Source organism: Gekko japonicus, unplaced genomic scaffold (assembly GCF_001447785.1).
Source record: "Gekko japonicus isolate JY-2015 unplaced genomic scaffold, Gekko_japonicus_V1.1 scaffold457, whole genome shotgun sequence".
NCBI classification, from domain to species: Eukaryota; Metazoa; Chordata; class Lepidosauria; order Squamata; family Gekkonidae; genus Gekko; species Gekko japonicus.
The window spans coordinates 560,253-572,629 of NW_015164196.1; positions in this window are offsets into that span (position 1 = coordinate 560,253).

Consider the following 12,377-nt stretch of genomic DNA (forward strand, 5'->3'; position numbering starts at 1 on the left):
TGTATCACACAGTGGCCAGAAATACCAGTGCCATCAGGAGGTCCACCGGTGGGGCCAGGACATTAGAAGCCCTCCCACTGTTGACCCCCCCCCAAGCACCAAGAAGACAGAGCATCACTTGCCCCAGAGCCCCTATCTATACCTTGTGGCTAATAGTCACTGATGGACCTCTGCTCCATATGCCTGTCTAATTCGCTTTTGAAGCTGTCCATGCTTGTAGCCTCCACCACTTCCTGTGGCAGTGAATTCCATGTGTTAATCACTCTTTGGGTGAAGAAGTACTTCCTTTTATTTGTTCTAACCCAACCACTCAGCCCACGAGTTCTTGTATTGTGAGAAAGGGAGAAAAGTACCTCTTTCTCTACCTGCTCTTTTCCATGCATAACCTTATAAACCTCAATCATGTCGTTTCTCCTCAGTCATCGTTTCTCCAAGCTAAAGAGCCCAAAGCGATTTAACCTTTCCTCATAGGGAAAGTATTCCAACCCGTTTATCATTCTAGTTGCCCTTTTCTGCACTTTTTCCAAAGCTATAATATCCTTTTTAAGATGTGGTGACCAGAACTGCACACAGTATTCCAAATGAGGTCGCACCATTGATTTATATAGGGGCATTATGATATTGGCTGATCTGTTTTCAATACCCTTCCTAATAATCCCCAGCATAGCATTGGCCTCTTTTATTGCAGTCACACACTGTCTCAACATTTTCAGTGAGTTATCATCTTTGACAGATCCCTTTGGAGTGCCTCACAATCCTCACTGGTTTTCACCACCCTGAACAACTTTGTATCATCCGCAAATTTAGCCACTTCACTGCTTACTCCCATCTCCAAATCATTAATGAACAAGTTAAAAAGCAGTGGACCAAGTACTGATCCCTGCGGTACCCCACTGCTTACCTCCCTCCACTGAGAAAATTGCCCATTTATACTCACTCTCTGTTTTCTATTAATTAGCCAGTTTTTGATCCATAAAAGGACTTGTCCTTTTATCCCATGATTTTTGAGCTTACTTAGGAGCCTTTGATGAGGAACTTTATCAAAAGCTTTCTGGAAGTCAAGGTAAACTATATCTATTGGATCCCCCTTGTCCACATGTTTGTTCACCCCCTCAAAGAACATTAGCAGGTTAGTGAGACAAGATCTTCCCTTACAGAACCCATGCTGAGTCTGCCTCAATAGGTTTGTTCATCTATGTGCCTACTAATTCTTTCCTTAATAATGGTTTCCACCAATTTACCCGGTATCGACGTCAGACTGACTGGCCTGTAATTTCCCGGATCTCCTCTGGAACCCTTTTTAAAGATGGGAGTGACATTAGCTACCTTCCAGTCCTCAGGAATGGAGGCAGATTTTAAGGAAAGATTACATATTTTTGTCAGGAGATCCACAAGTTCACATTTGAGTTCTTTCAGAACTCTCGGATGTATGCCATCTGGGCCTGGTGATTTATCAGTTTTTAAGTTGTCTATCAGTTTTAGGACCTCCTCTCTTGTCACCTCAATCTGACTCAGGTCTTTCAACACCCCTCCCGAAATCAGCGGTTCTGGAGTGGGCAAGCACTTCTCATCTTCCACAGTGAAGACAGAGGCAAAAAAATTCATTTAGCTTCTCAGCCATTTCCCTATCATTCTTCAGTACTCCTTTTACCCCTTGGTCATCCAAGGGCCCCACTGCCTCCCTGGATGGTTTCCTGCTCCTATTGTATTTGAAGAAAGTTCAAATACATTAGGAGCCTACTTGATTGTACCAATACTCTAAAAGTCTCTCCATAGGGAAATTCATCTGTCCCCTTCTGTTGCCATCTTCTGTTTCACTTGGCACTCCCTGAGTGATCCCTCCTTTCTGCCCTGTGTTTTAATTGCTGTTTGTATGTTTTTGTGGGCATATTTTAACTTTGGTTTGAATTGTTAAGAACAGAAGAAGAGCCCTGCTGGATCAGACCAGTGGTCCATCTAGTCCAGCATCCTGTCTCTCACACGGTGAGACAGCTCAACCAGCTCTTCTGGAAGTTCAACAACGTGTTCTTGTTTGGTTTTCTTCTTTGGTTTGGTTATTAAGACATGCTTTTATTATGAATGTTTTTAATCTGTTAGGTGCTTTAGTGTCCACTGTGGAAAGGTAGATGTCCTTGCCCGTGTTCTTGATGTATTAAGGCAGCACAGTGTGGAAGTAGTGAAAGCTGAAAAGTAACAATGGTGAAGAAGTCTATCAGCTCTACATAAGCCTTGGTTTGGATGGAAGTTAAGGATAACAGCACTTGAGATATTGTACGTAATCTCATTGATGTACCGTACTTGGAATGCAAGTTTGCCATGGTATTACTAGTGTCTACCGCTCCAATGCGAGCAGCACCATCCTTTAACTCAGGAAGGTTCTAGTCTAGATGGAGACTGAAGATTGGCTTGCCATCCTCACATTCATTGGTGATGCTCATATTTCAGCAGATGGTGTCCAGAGAATAGAACATTTCCACAGCCTACAGGCCAGCTCAGAAATGTTTCCTTTCCCAAAGAGACCCTTGAGGACCTCAGTTTGTTTCTAAGACAAGTTTATTTTGTCCTTTTTTGCCTCTGTGGCAACCGCTGAACAAGATGGCACTTGTAAAGGAAAGAGGAAGAGGCAGAGCCATTCTTCTTTCTAAAGAGAATGCATTTCTGGCAGGCTTTGCACATAAGATTGGGTACTTTAATGTGGTGAGGCTGGTACAAAACAATATTTTCGCATCGTGGAGCAGTCCAGCTTGCCAGAGAGATAATCATGCTGTTGAAAAGTGCCAGTAAATTATCCTTCCAACTCCCACCAATTCACTCACAGATTTCTCCATGCATAGTGTGAGACCCCTCCCCTCCTGATGAGACCCCTCAATCTGATCCTCAGTCACCTCCAACTTGATCTAGGGGGCAGTGCTCATCTCCATTTCCAAGCTGAAGAGCCAGCACTGTCCGAAGACGTTTCTGTGGTCATGTGGCCGGCATGACTAAACACCAAGGTGCACAGAACGTTGTTACCTTCCCACCAAAGTGATACCGATTTATCTAGTTGCAATTTCTTGCTTTCAAACTGCTAGGTTGGCAGGAGCTGGGGCCAGAGATGGGAGCTCACTCCATCATGTGGCACTGTGGTCTTGAACTGCCGAGCTACCAATCTTCTGGTCTGCAGCTCAGCATCTTAACCTCTGAGCCACTACAGCCCCTATTTCCTTGTGTACATGCACCTAAATTCCACTAGATGGCAAGAATGTCTTTTGAATATCCAAAAAAGGATCTCATAGTTTGGGAAAAGAGTCAGCCTCTTTTTAGGCTCTATGACCATAAGTTCTTGGAGGGAACCTGCCATCCAGGGGCGTAGCCAGAAAAGTTTGGGTGGTGGGGCATTGGGAAATTGGGGGGGGGGCAGGGGAGGGGGGGGGCGGGCAAGCAGGCTGCTACAGGAGAAGGAGAGCAGCAGGGAGTGCCTACTCACCGAGTACTAATTGCACCGGCTGGCTCTCCTTCTCCTGCAAACGAATGTGATAGTGTTTCTTGCTGCGTATATTAATAGAGACACCCTTTCTCTAATTGAATATGAACATGTCAAGGTTTTCCAGTCTCTCAAGAGCAAGTGCTCTGGCGTAGGAGTAAGATCCAGATTTGTAATGGATTTAACCTTTATTAGAATAGAGTCCTAAAAGGGGGCAATCTTGGGGCAGGAGATCCAACGATTAAGATAACTTCCTATTTCCCCACAGTTTTTCCAACATTTTGGGCTAGATGTTTTAGACTGATTATTATTTACTTACCCAGTGACCTGGTACATTGTTCTGTGTTTTGTTTTGTTTTGTTTTGTTTTGTTTTGTTTTGTTTTGTTTTGTTTTGTTTTGTTTTGTTTTGTTTTGTTTTGTTTTGTTTTGTTTTGTTTTGTTTTGTTTTGTTTTGTTTTGTTTTGTTTTGTTTTGTTTTGTTTTATGCATTGTATGTATTCTATTCTATTCGATCACACTGTATATATGGTGTTGCTTGTTTGTTATTTCTCAATAAAATGTTAATTGTAAAAAAAAGAAGCAAACGAATGTAGCTGGCAGGTAAGGGTATGCAGATGTCTCTCTGAGTAAGAGGGAGGTGTTCTTAAGGGAAAAACCACTGGTAAAAACCTGTGGCTGTGGGAGGGTGGAGAGTTTGTGTGTAGCCAAAGCCCTTTTGAGGTAAAAGTCACAAGCAAAGTGTAAGGAGGTGTTGTGGAAAGGGTCACACAGAGAGTTCAAGTAAAAGGGGAAAAAAAAAAGTAAATGGACTTGCCCTCCTGAGATACAGATTTCAGGTAAAAAGTAAGGAGGAGCTATAATGGGGATCCCGGATTAGTCAAGAAAAGAAAGAACAGGTTTGGGAAGACGATTTGATACTCCTGAGGTAACAGATGGATGGGACGACACATAAGAGGTTTATAAAATTATGCATAGCATAATTTTATAGAGTCCCCCCCTCCCCTCTCTTACAGAACTTGCACTCAGGGGCACCCAATGAAGTTGCTGGGAAATATGTTCAAGACAAACAAATGCTTTATTACCAACGACTAATTAAACTGTGGAATTTACTGTCAGTGGGCATAGTGATGGGCATTAGCATCAATGGGGGGTTAGATTCATTTGAGTCCAATCAGGAGGCAGCAACCATAGCTGCTAAAAGACTTCCATGTACAGAAACAGCAAACCTCTAGATATCAGAGCTAGGAGGCACATCAGGGAGAGGCCTTGGCTTCTGTGCCATTTGTTTGATCTTTCAGGGCAACTGGTGAGTTTAGGGTTGCCAGACCCCCAGTCTGGGTGGGGATTCCCCCGATTTTTCGGGCTTCTGCTTGCTGCCACACCCAAACAGGGACGTTGCATGGCGATGTCCCCAACACAATGATGTCACACTGAATACATGCTAATGCAGTGAAGCCAATTGAGAACCCTTTTGCCAAACTTAAAGTGTGAAGACGACTTTTCATTCTTGTAAACTGTTGGATTGGCTGGGATACAAGATAATCACTTTGGGTTCCAGTTCTGAGGAGATTGTCTTTCTGTTGACAGTGAGATTTTCTGATGAAGACTGCTGGAAACAGGAGCAGACCTAGGCTTCTCATCAAGCTCACCTTTCAACTCAGCTTATCAAGCCCTTTCTTCTACTTAGCCTTATTTATGGATTAGGTTGCTTAGGAATGGACTTCAGGGGATAGATGATTATGAATGCTGCTTCTTCACGGCCATCTGTATTGGCTTCATTGCATTAGCATGTATTCTTTCTGAACAGAATTGTAATAATAGATTTTTAATAATTACTGTACTTATTTGTATTAATGTAAGATTTATTTTTAGCATATTTATATCTAGTAAATTCACTCAATGATATAGATAATACACAATTTTAATATAATTCAACTATTTAGTTTCATTATTATTTATTTCTACAACGTTTGGTTACAGTGCAGTGTTATCTTCATTTCTGTTATTTCATACACTGCTTCCCCCTGTTTGGTCCTAGCCATTTAAACCTAACTGGTGAGCTGCAGACCCGTGCAGGTTTAAACAGCCCAAACAGCTGAACAGAACTAGACAAAAGTCCTGGAAATGTTCGGGGAAGATGCCTTCCGCACACATCAGTTCAGGGGCTCTGATTCAGGCCAAGTTTGCACCGAATTTTGGCTAGTGGACTGGTTCATACCCATCCCTACTTGCTTACTTCCCTCCATTGTGAGAAGTGTCCGTTTCTTCCTACTCTTTGCTTCCTGTCTTTTAGCCAGTTTTTAATCCACAAGAGAACCCATCCTCTTATCTCATGACTGCTAAGTTTTACTCTGGAGTCTTTGGTGAAGTATCTTGTCAAAAGCCTTTTTAAAGTCCAAGCAGGGCTATTTTTGGGCAGGAACGCACAGGAACGGAGTTCCGGCTGGCTTCCAAGTTGGCCACAACCAGCCGGAACGCATTAGCATAATAGGCCACACCCAACAGCAGAAACTCGTTAGGATTGGCTACACTAGGGGTGTGTGGCCTAACATGCAAAGGAGTTCCTGCTACAAAAAAGCCCTGGGGTTGGACAAGAAACAAGGTAAACAGAATAAGAAGCAAAAGGTGGGTGTGGCTGGATGAGCACACTTCTGGCAACATGGGGGTGTGGCCTAACATGCCAATGAGCTGTGCTGTCAGGGGTGTGGCCTAATGTGCTAATGAGTTTCTGGTGTTGGGTGTGGCCTATTATGCTAATGAGTTCCTGCTGGGCATTTTTCTACAAAAAAAGCCCTGAGTCCAAGTATATAATGTCTAATGAGTTACCGTTGCCTACGTGCTTGTTCACATTCTCAAAGAACTCCAAAAGGTTGGTGTGGCAGGACTTCCCTTACCAGAAGCCATGCTGATTTGCCCTCAGCAGGCTTTGTTTCTGAGTGCCTAATAATTCTATCTTTACTGTTTCTACTAATTTCTCTGGGACAGACGTCAGGCAGACTAGCCAGTGATTTCCTGGTTCCCCTCTAGGGTTGCCAAGTCCATTTTAGCCCCCAGCGGGGGACTTTGGGGGGGCATTCCCAGAGGGGGCAGGACATTCCCGACGTGATGATGTCACGTTGGGGACATCCGCCCCCTCCCCATGGGCACGCGGGGAAACGCCAGCTCCCTGCACTTAAAGGGAGCCCCTTTAAGTGCAGGGAGAAGGGAGAGGGGTGGCTGTGGGTGTTGGGGCTTGGGGGCAGGGCTTCCCCCATCGGCCAGCTGGCCAGTGGCGGGTAGAACCCCCCAAAAAAGCAGGGGACCCCTGCCAAACCGGGGGGGGGTGTTTGGCAACCCTATTCCCCTCTGGATCCTTTAAAAAAAATTGGTGTAACATTTGCTACTCTTCTGGTACAGTGGCTCTATTGATAGGTTACATATATGGGTTAGTAGATCAAATATTTCACATCTGAGTTCTCTAAGAACTCTCGGGTGTATGCCATCAGAACCTGGAGACTTATCGGTTTTTAATTTCCCCAGTTGGTCTAGAACTTCATTTCTCATCACTTCAATTTGGCTCAGATCTTCAAACTCCCTTCCTGAAAATAGTGACTGTGGGTTGGGTACATGCCCCACATTTTCCACAGTGAACACAGAAACAAAAAATTCATTGAGCTTCACTGCCATCTCCCCATCTTCCTTTAGCAATTTTCCCCCTAATTTTTAGACTTTTAAATCTTGTGCAAAAACAAAAAGCCCCCAGAAATCTCTGGATTCTGAACAATAGAAATGCGCTCAAGATTATATTGAGTCTATACTCCTAGTGGTGAATATGGGTGAGTGTGTGATTCTCAGCAACTCTGGTCTTCAAGGATGCATTTTTAACTGCTCCAAAACATGTGATCAGAGCTAAGAGCACATTTCCTTTGTAGATGTGACACAGGAGGACCTAATTTTTAAACATTCTTACCTGCTTCCTTCTGGAACTACATCGTACTTTGGGGCAATCCACAGCCCTGCCCACAGCAAAGAGTGATTTTTGCACTGGCAAGAGATGGTACGCTGGAATTATATGGAGGAAGGTATCAGACATACTCAACTGTTTTTAAGGATGCATCCGCACCACCATTTTACTGCAGCGACTGCCATAGGAAATGTCCTGCATTCCCTTTATTCCTTTGTCATCCAAAAGCCCCACTGCTTCTCTGGCCGGTTTCCTGCTCCGTATATGTTTTAAAAAATGTTTGTCTTGATGCTTTTAGCAACCCACTCCTCAAAATCTCTTTTTGCATGCCTAATTATTGACTTACATTTCTTTTGCCAGAGCCTGTGGTCCCTCCTGTTCAATTCATTGGGGCACTTTCCACTTTTATAGTTTCCTTGTGTTGTTAATCACTTAGGCCTTCTTTTTAGACTTGGCAGTGCCTTTCCTAATCTGTGGAATACATTCTATCTGGGCTTCAATTAGTGTGGTTTAAAATAGCTTCCAAGGATCCTCTAGGGATCTGTCTCTCTTATATTTCCCTTTCAGTTCCCTTTTTAACTATTCCCCTCATTTTTTTAAAGTTCCCTCTTTTGAAATGAAATGTTGCCGTTTTGGACTTTAGGGGTAGCTTTCCATTGACCTGAGTGATGAACTTAATAGCATTGTGGTCACTGTTTCCAACTGGTGCAACAACCTCTACATCTCTCACCATGACTTGAGCCCCACTCAGAACCAAGTCCAAGATCACAACCCCTCTGGTTGGCTATGTGACCAACTGTTCCAGTGCACAGTCACTTGCAGGGGTCATTTAGTAGAAAAAGAGCTAGGGGAACTCATTAGCATAACTCATTAGCATATGCCACACCCCCTGACATCAGGGGCCCGGCAGTGGACCTGCAAGGCCAGCAGGAGTGCGAGGAAGCCCCGCGAAGGCCCTCCCTGGCCCCAGGCAGGCAGGGGTGGGGAGAGGCGGGGAGGAAGCAACTTACCCTCCCTCTTCTCCTGCCTCCTCCTGGCTGAATGAGGGCCGGAAGCAGGGCGGCCGGAAGCAGGGGGCGGGGCTTCGTCATGTGCCCCGCCCTCTGCTCCTAACCCGGGGGAACGGCGATCCCCCCCGAAATGACCTCTGGTCACTTGTGATATTCAATTCAATTCAATTTATTACAGGTCCATATGACCAAAGTCTTGACCAAGAGAAGATGCAAAAGGGGGATAAAATAAGTACATAAAATAAACATAACATATGACAAGGTGCATAATCACAATCACATAAAACCCAGGCTGAGCCCAGAGATTAAAAATTACCTAACTACACTTGGGGCGGAGCCAACTGACTAAAATAATCTGAAGATTCAAAGTCGGTGTCGGAGTTTACAGAGGTGCTGGGTAACGGAAGATTGAGAGGAACAGAGCAGGTATCATGTGTCACCTTAGGGAAATAATGGGTTAGTGACTTGTGTGGGGACTAATACAAAATTAGAGTCCAGTGGCACCTTTAAGACCAACAAAGGTTTATGAGGGGACTGTTTCACTAGGCTGAGATTCTTGGGTTTAAGGAGGAGTTTCCAAAAGAAATAATTCTCTATCTCTGACAGCAATACCTTGTCAGTTCAGCAAAGATGTAGGTGTGTGAAACTGTAACTGTTTTAAAGCAGAGTTCTCCTGTTCTTTGCTGTACTTGATACATTCCTTCTCTTATCCACCAAACCACGAAGCACTGAGTCCCTCTAAAGAAGAGACAATAAACTTATTCTTTGTGTTGTGAAAGAAGGTGTTGGTGTGAAGCACCCCAGGAGAGGGAAGAAGCATAAATTATCTCTGATTCCTATTTCACCTCCTCAGGCTTCCACTATAATACCAGCACACATTCCAGCACAGTTATTTGGCCACTTACAGTTCCATACCACAGAAGAAGAAGAAGAAGAAGAAGAAGAAGAAGAAGAAGAAGAAGAAGAAGAAGAAGAAGAAGAAGAAGAAGAAGAAGAAGAAGAAGAAGAAGAAGAAGATCAAGAGACATGTGAGGTGGTCTGGTACTCCCATCTCTTTAAGGACCTGCCATAGTTTGTTGTGATCCACACAGTCAAAGGCTTTAGCATAGTCAATGAAGCAGAAGTAGATGTTTTTCTGGTACTCTCTTGCTTTCTCCATAATCCAACGAATGTTGGCAATTTGATCTCTCGTTCCTCTACCTCTTCGAAACCCAGCTTGTACTTCTGGCAGTTCTCTATCCATGTACTGTTGAAGCCTAGCTTGTAGGATCTTGAGCATGACCTTGCTAGTGTGTGATATGAGTGCAATTGTGCGATAGTTTGAACATTCCTTGGCATTGCCCTTCTTTGGGATTGGAATGTATACTGACCTTTTCCAATCCTGTGGCCACTGTTGCGTTTTCCAAATTTGCTGGCAAATGGAGTGCAGCACTTTAACAGCATCATCTTCTAAGACTTTGAATAGTTCAGCTGGAATACCATCACCTCCACTAGCTTTGTTGTTACTAATGCTTTCTAAGGCCCATTTAACTTCACATTCCAGATAACAGTACTGAAAGCACCCAAGGTTGCGCGGGAATATTCATCTTCGTGAGAACAGGAAAGATATAAGTGCCTCTAACTTGAGTCCAATGGGGACAGCGGAACATCAGATGATCTAAGGTTTCAATTTCGCCAGAATTGCACAGGCAAAGGCGATCTGAGTAAGGTACGCCTCCAAATCTTCCCAGAGTTACCACCGTTGGAAATACATTTATGCGGGCCAGCATAAAGGCGCGGCGGTGAGATGGTATTGATACCGTTGAGTAAAAATCAGGAAATCTCTCTGGAGGGGACAACCCCAAAGCCAAAGGAGAGCAGGTGCGTCTGGCACTTGTGATATCTAGGAATCTCATTTCTATAGCATGTCTCAAGCACATATTTACCCAGTTAATTGAAGTCTCCCAGTCAAAGCTCCCTTCATTAGGTAGGAGTATAAAGAAAGATGACACACAAAAGCTTGTACTCTGAAAATCTTGTTGGTCTCTAAGGTGCTGGTGGAGTCAAATGTAGCTCTTCTATTCAGACCTACAGGGCTACCCTCCCCAAACTATCTTTGTGGAATACATGCTCCCCATAAACTGCAGTTCTAAAATGTACCACTAGAGGGCAACCATGCTCAGAAACACATTTATGTATTTAGATTGTTATACACTATTTTTCTCTGCAGTGGAGACCTGAAGCAGCTTATGTCATTGCCCTCCTGGCCTCCATTTTCTCCAGCCGCCAACCTGTAAAGTAGGTTAGGGTGAAAGAGTCACCTGTCCAACATCACCCAACAGGCTTCCATGACAGAGTTGGGATCTGACTAGGGTTGCCAAGTCAGAATTACCTTTTAGCTGGGGAAGTCCTGCACCTCCGCAGGAGTCTTCTTGCATGTCCGTGAAGCTTGTGCGCTGCGATGATGCCACCTGGAAGTGATGTCATCGCGTCCGGCACGTTAGGGGCGGGGTCACAATTATTCGAGGGAAAGCCATAGTTTTCCCTCGAATGATAGAGCGTCCCCCTCAATGTGCCCGACACGATGAAGTCACCTCCGGGTGGCGTCTTCATGGAGGGCACGCCTCACACTTTGGGGGCGGGGAACGGGCCTATTGAGCAGGGGTTTCCCCGCCCCCCGGGGGGACCTGGCAACCCTAGATCTGACCCTGGGTCTCATAGATACTAGCCAAATGTTTTAACCGCTGTACATTGTGCCTCTTAAAAGATGTCTCATATAAGATCCAAGAAAAACTACACACATTGCTGAAGGAGCAAAACACACATCCAATACACTGTGCAGACAGACACAAGTTCTAATTTTTTGTCTGTAAAGCACTATGCATCAGTGATGCTAACGAACAAGATAATTTCCTGCCCCAAGGAATTTACAATCTGAAGTTGAGAAAATCTACAATTAAAGTAGAATGCAGGGCTGCAGAGGCTTTAATTGTTGCATTAAATAAAGCTTTCCTTGATTTATGGGTGGCGGCGGCGGCTAATTTAAATTGCTACAGGTAAATTTTCATTGGCGTCAAGGGCACACCCTCTTGCGGTTTCAACCAAAATCCAATCGCCTTTCAAAGCAATTACATAACTAACTAGCAAAATACCGGCCAAGGTGTTTGCTCAATGCAAGCTGTTTCTCAGTAGTGTGACACACTTGAAAATGCGTGAGTTTGTTTTTCGTTTCAGACTTAACTTGTCCGAGGCCCATCCATTGGCATGCAGTCCAGCAGCCATGAACAGTGGTCCATCAAGTATGGTTGCCAGTTTATTGCAGATTTAGAAAAGGCCTTGTGTTTTAATATAGCTGCTGCAGCAGCAAGGGATGGAGCGTAATTGCACTGCAATGTTTTTTAAAAATAGCTTTGCCTATATGACCCAGGTTCAGTTCTTTGAATCACAGCGTCTTTCCCATACTCTTATGCAGAGGTAGATTCGGGGGATCGCGGGGGATCGTCGTTCCCCCGGGTGAGGTGCGGGGGGCGGGGCACACGACGAAGCCCCGCCCCCTGCTTCCGGCTGCCCCGCTTCCGGCCCTCATTCAGCCAGGAGGAGGCAGAAGAGGGAGGATAACTTGCTTCCTCCCCGCCTCTCCCCACCCCTGCCTGCCTGGGGCCAGGGAGGGCCTTCGTGGGGCTTCCTCGCATTCCCGCCGGCTTTGCAGTTCCACCACCGGGCCCCTGATGGGGCTCGGCAGTGGAGCCGCAAGGCCGGCGGCGGTGGTGGCGGCGGCCGGGAGCGTTGGGGGCAGGGGGGCTTCATGGGGTTTCCTCGCACTCCTGCCGGCCTTGCAGGTCCACCGCCGGGCCCCTGATGGGGCTTGGCAGTGGAGCCGCAAGGCTGGCGGCGCCGGTGGCCAAGACCGTTGGGGGCAGGGGGGCTTTCGCGGGGCTTCCTTGCACTCCCGCCGGCCTTGCAGGTCCACCGCCGGGCCCC